Here is a 10,905-nt window from a genome sequence, read left to right on the forward strand (position 1 = left end):
GTGTGATAAACTACAATTACAAAGCGGTTTTGCGGCGAATTAAACACAAAAACGGCTCTTGCATCTGCATTTCATGGCAACGTCTCTTGAAGGACTTTACACAAGCAACACAGCATACATTCTCTGACTTAAAATGAGCATGGAGATGAAATATTATATATTAAATACCAAATCAGTGTTGCATTGAGATGTTAAATTGCATAGTTTGCTCCTGATTTTATATCATTTGAAACCCTTTGTAGATTTTCAGGGTTCTGACACAACCCTAGCGAGCCCTTTCTTTTTTCCGAGTTCAGGCTGGAGACATTTCTGAATTCCTACTTTTAGCACTGATTATGAATCGGTTAAGCACTCGGCAGCGACACAGCAGCAGCGGCGGCGGCTACTTGCAGTGATGGAGCTGCTACTTAAAAGGATGAGCACAACTGAAGTGGAGCCTCAGCTGAAGAGTAGACAAGGAAATGTCAGTCTGTCACAATTGGAAAGCAGCATCAGTCCAAAGCAAGTGACAGTTGCTGTTAGCTAGCGTTGTATTACACGAATCCGGTAGCTTGCATCCGACAAAGTCACAGCTGCAGCCGAACATCAAAATCTTTGTAAAAAAGTGATGACAGACAGATGCTACGGGTCAAATGTGACTCCTGAAGCAGCTCTGAGCGCAGGCTGGCCTTGTTGGGATTTAACTGTAATAAAGACACAATTAACATCAAACTTTTAGATTAAAATAATTTATATTCTAGCAAAAATTAAGAGCAGACTTATTAATACATTATGCACCTACCCAGGTTCTATTTATATCAGGGAGGGAGATTAACACCAGCCATTAACTATAATGGGAAATTAGGACTTTGACCGGAAAGTCTGTCTACCCTACTGACTACTGAAGTCAGGAAACAACCTCATTTAAAACTTCTACTCATTTATTTAAAAAAAAATACAGTTAATTTTAGTTGGGATAATACTTTAGGTGGTGATGGATTGCCGTCTCATGAGGACTCCTCTGTTATCCTTCACTCCTCACAGCAGAAAGGCCCTCAGCCTTACTCCTCAAAATGCTGGTGTGATGTTCCCTCCACAGTGTAAAAACATGTGGCTCTGGTGAAGACTCTATATTAGTCTTTTTGTTGTGTGTGTAAACTCGAGAAAAACTGACCCGCAACCATGTGTAAAAGGTCCCACATTGTGCTCTTTATGAGGAAATTAATCCAATCACAGATCCCCAGAATGTGTCTTTTAACTGTTCAGCTCAAAACATCACAAAGATTCACCATGACTGTATAACTCCTGATTTAGGAACGGCTTGTTTTAATGTCTCTAGCTTTAAATGCACTTGAGCTGCTGCTGTCCACAACACCTTCAGGAAGAAGACTCTCTCTGCGTCTGTGATTGGAGCAAAACAGTTAATCGCATTAAAGCAGACAGAAACAGGAATGAGAGGGTGAGACTTTCTATGACTTCTAACTTTCCAACTAAGCAATAATTTTACATATTACTGAATTTACAGCACAGCAATTTTTTTAGCTCATGTATTTGGTGAGATTGTCAGACAATGTTGTGGTTTAAAATCAGTCTGTCAGCAACAGATGCACAGCTTGAAAATAGCTTTGAAGTGACTGCTGCTGAATGTGTAGTCTTCACAGGCTGCGTTTTAGTCTCTTTTTCCTACTCCTTCTGTTGTCTGACAATGGAAACATACAAATATGCAAATCAGAACAGTTTCATCAGAACAGTTCCAGCTGTATTAAAATCCACTATATGTGAGCACAGAAAGCAGGAGAGAAGCAAACAGATGCAAACACTGACTGAGTTTAGGCTTCACTGCAGCAAAATGGGAAAAAAGTAACCCGCCCAGTCCTCGTTTACTGGTTTCAAATCGGTCTTAAAGCTTCCACCGACTCTAAATGTCCCTCAGTGGAAATTACAATTTCTCCATCGCACGCTATCAAAGCTAATGGCAATAAAAGCCACATTTCCGACTGTGGTGACAGTGCCATCAAAAATAAAGGGCCATCTGAGGATTCAGTTGCTGGGAGTGCATGAAGACTCTCACGTTCACTCCTTCACCCGACAGCAGAACATTTGCTTTGTTTCGTGGCTGAGACATTTTTCGAGTTAGCAGAAGTAGCTTAAACAAACCTGGTGGACTGTGAGGCAGCTGCTCTTACTGAATGGCTCACCTGAAAACAGCAGGCAGCGAGGCAGCAGGATTATGCAAGGTTTGAGTTTAAACCACTCTTGTTTCCTCAGTTGGAACTTGGCAGTAAAATTCTTACTGGCTTGTAAAGATGGGAGACTATCTAGTAGTGGGGTGGGGGCTTGAAGAATAGAAGAAGTAAACCTCTTCATATCTGAACAGCTGTGACTTCACACCTTCAAGTTTTAACAACCACAAAACGCAATGAAAACCCCCAATATGAGACTTTAATCTATTGGCTCTGTGGCCCCTGATGTCCTGTTAAAGGTGTTTCACCTGATGCATGCTGGGATCCAGCAATCTGTCCTCCCGATGTGGAAAAAAATGTTACAGAAAATTTATATGGATCAGCGACTTCGGTCAAACTGTCCATCTTAGCGCAAAACAACAACAACGACAACAAATCCCTACACTGGGGGTATCTCGGAACAAATGAGCTTCTGCGAAAGTCAAAACCAAAATCTGGCATTGCTGTCTTCACTCACATCTTCAGCATCAGTTTCACGTGGGAGTCAGGGTTTTCTTTTTGTTGGGATCCTGACACTCATTTGAATGTAACGTGGTATCAAGAAGGCTGCAAATCCCAGGCCAACAGCAACAGCAGCTAATTACTTACTTGAGAAGTGTTTCATAAAAAGCTGACAGGCAGCAGCAGCAGCAGTAGCAGTCTGCAGGAGATGTGCCGGGCTTAAAAACCCCCAGTGTGGACGACCATCTGAACAGCGCGCACGCCCCGCCGTCTTAAATCGCTTTCAAAGAGGCATGATGTACTACAAAGGTTTAAAACAAACACATTTAGCCACACGCGCGCCAATAATACACTCGCACGCCAACACAGGGGACTCTCCCATTTCCATGGCAACAGACGGACGTAGTTATGTAGCAGTGATTCCTGTTATGACTCAGGTAACGAGAGTGAAGGTGTCCTGGGTTCAAACTGACGCTTTGAGGATGGTTTGCATCCCTGGTCCAACTTCCCAAACTACACTCCACTTACACCTGACTACTAGGCGCCTGCGAAGCTCACGGATCGCAAAGTTTTGTTCGATTTCTGTGCAAATTTTTGTTTTCGATAAACTAGATGGCTAAACATGGCGACGCCTTTTTGAGATTTCGCTGCAGACTTACTCACTTAGTGATGTTCAAGGGTTAATATTTTGACAGCAGTGGTTATTGATGCCTTAACCTTTTGGTTACGAGAAGCAACACGTCCAAAAAAATTACATCGTCCCGGATGTCCCACGATGCTCTGGAAATGTCTTTCAGAAAGAAAATGATTTGCTGCTGTACACAAGCCGAAAGACCAATTTCAAAAGATCAATGAAAGAAAAAAAAATAGGTTTGAAAATGGTATTTCCTCCCTTTCTCCTGAGAACAGTACACAACTGCTGATGATGAGGGTAACACTGGAACAATGGCTATTACTGCAGAAAAAGATGAATAATATGAGGCTGTGTTCGTAGTGAATGGGTGAGATGTGACTGAAACGCCCGAGGCTTTAGAAAATAAAATCTTAAGCCTGGCAATTGTAAGAACTAATTATATGTGGCTAATATTCAGCAAATAAGTCATTATCGTCTCCTCTCCTATACACTAAAACAGCTGAACAAATCACCCACTGCCTGGTAACACCACGTCATGACTCACCGCCTGAGTAGCCATTTCACTAAAATCTGCCATTTCCAGCTGTTAAAGTTGTGCCGTGTTCACATATTTAAGGTTATTTTTACATTTTAGCATTTCCAGCACAACGAGCCACCTGACATCCAAACACACCCGATGGTAAGCAGATATGTTTAAGTTTCACTCCCACTGGGAATCCATAGTGAATTCTACTTATGCCAGCCCAGAATCAATTTGCCAACGCGTTTCCCATTTGGGATCGTCTCTTGTTTTAGCACACAAATCCTCATTTGGCCTTTCGGAGGCAACAGATGAGGTAAATCCACACCGGAACAGAGGAACTTTGTGCCACAGTGAGAGAGGGCCTCAGCTTCTCTGCTGCATCGCAAATAAAGACATTTGGGCAATATTTGAACCTTTAAGTGTGCACAGTACATGCAGGAATCTGTGTTGGTGTGGTTCTACAGCCAACAGCTGTGTGGCAGCGGTCACTGTCTCCTCACACTTGTTTCCCGAGGCTGTGCGGAGGCAGCCTGACAGGACTTTCTCCTAATGGCGGGACTCCACGCTCTGAGATGATGCTGACTGCTGGCAGACGCACCGGCGATACCACCTGACCGCAGGAGAGTGTGGAAACAGTGATGTGGCCTACTGACAGAGTTCTCGCTGCTCCAAAGTATAAGCTTTCTGCACACTGCATCGCTGAATGGCACGTTTGTTTTCTGTGGTTGTGACCTTCTACCCGCTGTACTTCTCCTAATGTTGGCAATCTAGGAAATAAGCGAATTGCCTTGTTGTCGCATATAAATGCCTCGCTGTATGCACACACAGGCGTTTAGGCACTGGAGTGTAAATACGGCATATAAAAAAACTGCAGCGTTCAACTCAAAAATCCCAAACACATGGAGAGCAAGATGAACCCTTATCAAGCTCATCTAAGAGAAATACAGGAGGCGCATAGAGCACGCTAATAAAATTACATCACAGCTTTTACAAGCCCAGCAAGAAAACAGAAAGACCAGTTGTTTCCGAGAGCTGACGTTTGAAAACTCGTATCCAATCAATTGGATGTCACATGTTTTCCAATTCTCTGACAAGACTTTCTGCACATCTATAGTATGTATGTTCAACAGGACTGAAGTTGATGTAAGGGAAGTCATCAGAGGCTGAAAATACACATAACACAACGGTAACTCTGAAATCTGATGATCAGATTTTACTGCTAAGATAACAACATCCTATGTGACAGAGAAAGCTGCCTGCGATCACACGTGGGATCTCACATATAAACACCAGTTAGTCTTGTGTTCAGAAATATCATGCTACTGTACCAGGACGCTCCCAAACTATAATCACTGCTGGATCAAATCTGACTCTGCGATGATTTATTTGCAAACACCTGAGAGACACTTCCAAACACTAAATTTCAGCTTCTAGATTTCATGCTCACAAAAAAGTTTGCTGGTCCTAAATGAATGCCATTTACTGGTCTATGAGCTACAATTTCTCTGTGATAACTTTCATCACCCAATCAATAGCAGCAGAGGAGTGGACGCACAACAGTTTCGAACCAGATCACCAATCACGACTCTTTATAATAAAGAATTCTGCATAGTACATTGTGCAGTCTTGATCCACAGCAAGCACATTAGAGCGATGTAAAGAGATGCGGCAGCAGAGCGTGGAAAAAGGAACACGGGCACGGATTTAAATAAATATAGCCATGGGAGATGCATAATGGGCATTTTCAGGCCAGGTGTGGATGCACGGCTTACGCTCTTGGAAACCCAAGTCTCTAAAAACCCGTGTAAATGTATAATTAACTACAAGTGCTGTGGATGGTGATGTTAAAAGGAGAAGCGGCGAGTCCTGTGAAAGCAGATCACCGCAGATCTATACTGTGACGAGAGATATGACCTAAACAAACGTTTCTATCACGTCCGGCTGAAAGTAGGGCCGGGTCAGGCTGTGCGTTCACCTTCACCACTGACGAGATATGTGTTTAGGTTAGGCAGGTGTGATGGCTAACTCGACCCATCGCAGCTTCATGGCTGCTTGCAGGATGAATAACAGCCTGATAACTAAGTTGACACTGACTTTCTAGCAGCATGGCTCGGTGGATGTGTATTTATCTTACTGGCGGGTTAATAGATTTGTTGACTGACCCAACTTTTACGCTGGTTTGACGGGCTGACTCAGAGCCTTAACGCCACACTACATCATTAAACCGACTGAATCATACGGTGACATCAGTAAACTGTTGCAGTCAGCATCCACTCAGGTAAAAAAAATAAAAAAAACAGTGACACCTGTTTTATTATAAGTCAGCTGAGCGTGTTAAAAAGCTTCCAAAAGCCTTAAATGTAAATAATACTGCATATATGAAGCTATATGTAATAGGTGTAACAGCAAGTATAAATTATTTGAATTAAGCACAACAATTCTGTCAACTTCAAGCCATTTTCCCACATTTTTTTTAAAAGTTCCGTACAACCCACTTTGTTATCTACACCCACGTCCTAGTTACCCATTCACATTCATCCTGAAGGTTGGACTGACCATCTCCACGGTGTCAAAGTTGTTGTAGCTTTAAGAGGTGGTAATGGCGCACAACCCAACAGCTTATTTAGGCAAATGAACAGTGGCACCAGGTTATCAGCCAGCATGCTTTACAAAATGAGTCAAACAATCAGGAACTAAAACATGTGCAGGTTCAAAGTTGTACAAAGCTGTGCAATAATTTGGCAACCTCCAGCTATAGAAGAAAAAAACAGAGGCATGTCTTGCAGGTACCAATCTGTAAACTATGTCTGACACAGTGCCAAGCCTTTTTTAAACAAAAGGACAAAAAGTAGAAACTGTCATCAAAATAAAAAATATATAAATTAGACACTATGAATAATTAAACTGCACAAATCAAAATCTTTTTCGGTTAGATCATGATGCAAAAAAAATAAGAATAACCCACAACTTGCTGGTATATATGAACGCTGCAGGCTACATCAGATCATATATGTACAGGAGCTCTTGTGGTTCCACCGACAAGGCTGCTGATAAAATATAAATCACTTTTCCCATAAGTGATTTCCATCCCGACAGAATGTGCTCTTGAGAATTTCAGGACTTTCTCTGCCTTACTTCTCCGCCGGATGAAACCATGCGCAGTGCCCAAAAAGCGCAACGGCAACAAATAAAACGTTCCTGGATATGAACGCCCTGCTCATCTCCAAACCAGAAACGCGTGGCGCGCCGTGGATGTAACACGGAAAAATAAAAACGAGCGAGTGCCTCTCCGGTGTCCGAATCGTAAATCCAGCCGTATCCCCCTTGCGCTGTTAGTAAAGGCTTTACGGCCATAACGTCGCGATCCAGCGGAAAAGACATTCATCCCCACACGTGAAGCGAGTCCACAATAGCCACATGCACCGAGCACCATGAGGGGAGGACCGGACGGATGTGCTCCTCTCCGGCTGGCCTGTCGATCCCTCAAGCAGGTTTCGCCAGCGTGTGTACGCATCCACTTACGCATCCCAGGCAGAGCGATGGAAAGCCAACCATCCCGAATAAACTGCGCCGATCTTCCGTGTTGATACGGAATCCCAAGTCGGTGCACTGCTGGAGAGTGGAAGCGCACGGCGATTGTTGCCGCCCGAGTCCGTGTCTATTGGTTCCCTTTCAGCTGGGGCAGCGTCAGCACACACACACACACATACACACACACACACAGTCTCCATTTGCAACTCCATCGCCCCCCATGGGCGTGCGAGGCCGCGGGCTGTGACGCAAATGGCACTGGGTGATTTGCAAATGACATATCTTCCTAATTCGGTGTCGTCGCCGCGGGGACTGGTCCAAATTCAAGCAGATATCGCACGCAGAAATATCCATCCGATGGTGGGTGACGAGTAAATAAAGGCGGATGAGCAGTTCGCTCTACGGGGATGCGGTTGCATAACTCAGGAAACTTAATAAAAATGTGCACGGAGCGAGCGATGTGCAAGTCTCCGTGGCTGGTGTTTTTGTGGTTTGTTTCGATTTGATCCCGATGGCCTGCGCTACAAACACTCCGCGCACGATCAGTCATCGACTTTTTTGGCCACAGGAGGAACCAAGCAGAGCGTATATACACAGGGAACCCAGTGGCCTCGCTATGGTGGATGTGTGGTGGCCAGTGCTAGGACGCATGCACGTAGCTGACGGGGGGGAAAGACAGGACAGCCGGAGCGGGACTTAGGAACCACATTCACAGGCCATAAAGGGCCCCGCATGAATACTATTGTTGCTCTTTTATCCAAGAGTCCCCAACTATTTACAAAAGGTTGGCCAACACACACACACAAAAATATCGCGGCGAAATGGTGGCGGCGGTTACAGCAGCTGCCACTGCTCTCTGCGCAAAGCAACAGCAACAATCATTGCGCAGCGCCGGACTTCCCCAGTTTTGTGCAAACTGTGCGATTCGTCCAAAAGGACTTTTTCTTTCTCTCTCTCTCTCTCTCTTTTTTTTTTATTTGTATCTCATTCAGCCCTGTCCTCGTCTGGCAAGCCAGCGAACCAGAGCGCAGGGCAGTCGCTCGTTCTCATGGCACGATTTGCATCGCCCCCATTATCCCCCGAAAATCTCTTTTTACACGGTTATATTGTCAGCATAAAAAACGCCACTATTTTGAGCAACAAAAGGGCCAGCTTAACTTGATCAAAGGAAAAGCCAAGTATAAAATGCACCTTTCAAGCCGTAGAAGAGAGGCCCCTCATAACGATTGCAGCATGGCAGGGGAGTGCGGCGTAAAAACGAGCTAACCCGAATAAAACACACACAAAGACAAGGTGCATCGCCGCCACCGATCCATCCATCACGTTTATGGGAACAACAACGACCCTTCCTCGGTCATTTGGATCGGCCTGGAGCCGCTCACAATGCTATCATTATGAATGTAAAACGCTGCGTTTTGCGGCTCCGTGCCACCTTTTCCAAGAAGCAGCTTGGCGCACAGGACCGGTGACCCTTCCATCTTTGCGCGTCCTTCTACCGAGCGAAACCGTGAACTATCTCGTCTTTTGACCGCCCGGTGTTGAATAAAACACATCCCGGTAGGTGGTTTCGCCTTCGAGGAAGTAAACGCTGCGTGTGGAGGCTCACACAAGTCTCTGAAACTATTCCTCTCCCCGCCGCGGCCAGGCAGAAACAAGAGGGCGATGACGCCATTTTCTGCAAAAACAACCATGCTCGGGAAGCCAGAGCGAAGGAAGGTTTAACCCGCTCCGCAGCCCTCCAGTCCCGCAGAAACGCATCGAAAACAAGTCCTTACCTTGTATTTCTTGGATGGCTGGCGGTATATTGTCTTTCGGGGGAGGAAAAACCGCGCGGCCGGTGCTACTTCGAGTCCGGAGATTGTTTATTTCGCCTCCCAGCGTCCCCGGTTCACTCTGAACAAGTTCCTCTGCGAGCCGCTGTCTTTGTGCACCCAGAGGAGCCTCTCAGCATTAAACCAGTCTCTGCGCAAAGGTGCACCCTCTACGTCCAATTTCAGCTGGAAATGCCGGCACTTTAGGGCGACATGGCGAAAAAAAAGGGAGGATTTGACCTCTGGCAAATAGGAAAAGTTGAATAATCCACCAGCTTTGAAGCACAGTGGCGGTTGTGGTGCGGATTTATCCACCAAAACGCGCAACCTTTTGAGGACACGGTGCTCTCCACGCCAGTCCGCGACGCAAACGCCAAGTCCAGCAGGGATGGTTACACCCTCCCAGAAGTTCAGGCAACACGTTCAACACTTTATACCCACAATTTAACGAAATATGACCAGATTAACGTTGAGAAAACTGCACTAAAAGTAACATCCAGGATCCTGTGGCCTAAATAAGATGACATTTGCTGCATGAGTTTGTGCATTTTTTTGCATCATAACTTCACAGTTTCCTTCCATATAAAGAAGGATTTACAAATATCACAAAAGGCACTTAAAATGTTCACATAAAATCCAAATCTGAGAAGTTTAATCTCCTTGTTTCGGATATTAATGTAACAGAATTATAATATTTAACTCTTGAGCATCACTTTCCTCATCTGTGCTCATGAGTTTATAATTTATCTCACAGCTGCAGTGATTTTTAGTTTAATTTTAAAACTCTATAAGCATTGAAGCCCAGTATTTCTCACTAATTTTCTCAAAAAAAACGATAAAAACAAGTTTATTTTGGCCAACTGTTGACTCTTTTCTTTGGTTAAATGGTATTAAAATTCAAAATGTGACAGCAGTCAACTATAAAATGGCATATTTTAGTGTTTTTGACTGTTTGGCCCAGAAATTAAGCGATAAATGTGAATATTTTTAACATAAACAGTCTTATTTACCAGTTAGCCATTTTGCTAACATCTACAGCAGCTAACTCAATTTAGCGGTAGCAACCGCAGTGCTAGCTAAGCAATTTATGCCAAATAAGTTCTTAGCTTCACTTATTTTCCCCCCACAATAACTTCCCCCAAATTAACCTGCTTATATTAAACCATAAATAGTTTTTGTGATATCATAACTTCATAAATATGACACTGTTGCTGTGCTAACTTCAACTAGCATCCCCAAGCTAGTTAGCTTAGCCACAGACGTTAGCCCAGCTAATACAGCTAGCGCTAGTTTTTAAGAGGTGTTACAACAGTTCAGATATTAAAGAAAAGCTAAACAAAAAAGAACAATAATTAATAAAACTAAAGCAACTGTCAAAATGCTAAGAAAGAACAATCCTTACCTTGTTTCCAAACTGTAGAAAACAAACCTGTTAGCTCAGGCCATCACTTACCAGCAGATTAAAACTTATGTCATGTCACATAAATAAGCCCTTTTTGGCCACATATTAATAAAGGATCTGTATTAAATTGACTCTACAACTACAAACCAACACTTTTAGGCTGATTATTGCTAGCTAGCTCATGTACTATTCATGTTAATGAGAAAGCACAGAAAAGAAAGAGTAGTTTGGCTAATTGGCACCAGCTGGCTCAGGCTTTACATTATATGTAATAACCGTGTGTGTGTGTGTGTGTGTGTGTGTGTGTGTGTGTGTGATGGAGCAGGTGAGATTGATATGTT

Source organism: Stegastes partitus, unplaced genomic scaffold (assembly GCF_000690725.1).
Source record: "Stegastes partitus isolate 25-593 unplaced genomic scaffold, Stegastes_partitus-1.0.2 Scaffold137, whole genome shotgun sequence".
Lineage (NCBI taxonomy): Eukaryota > Metazoa > Chordata > Actinopteri > Pomacentridae > Stegastes > Stegastes partitus.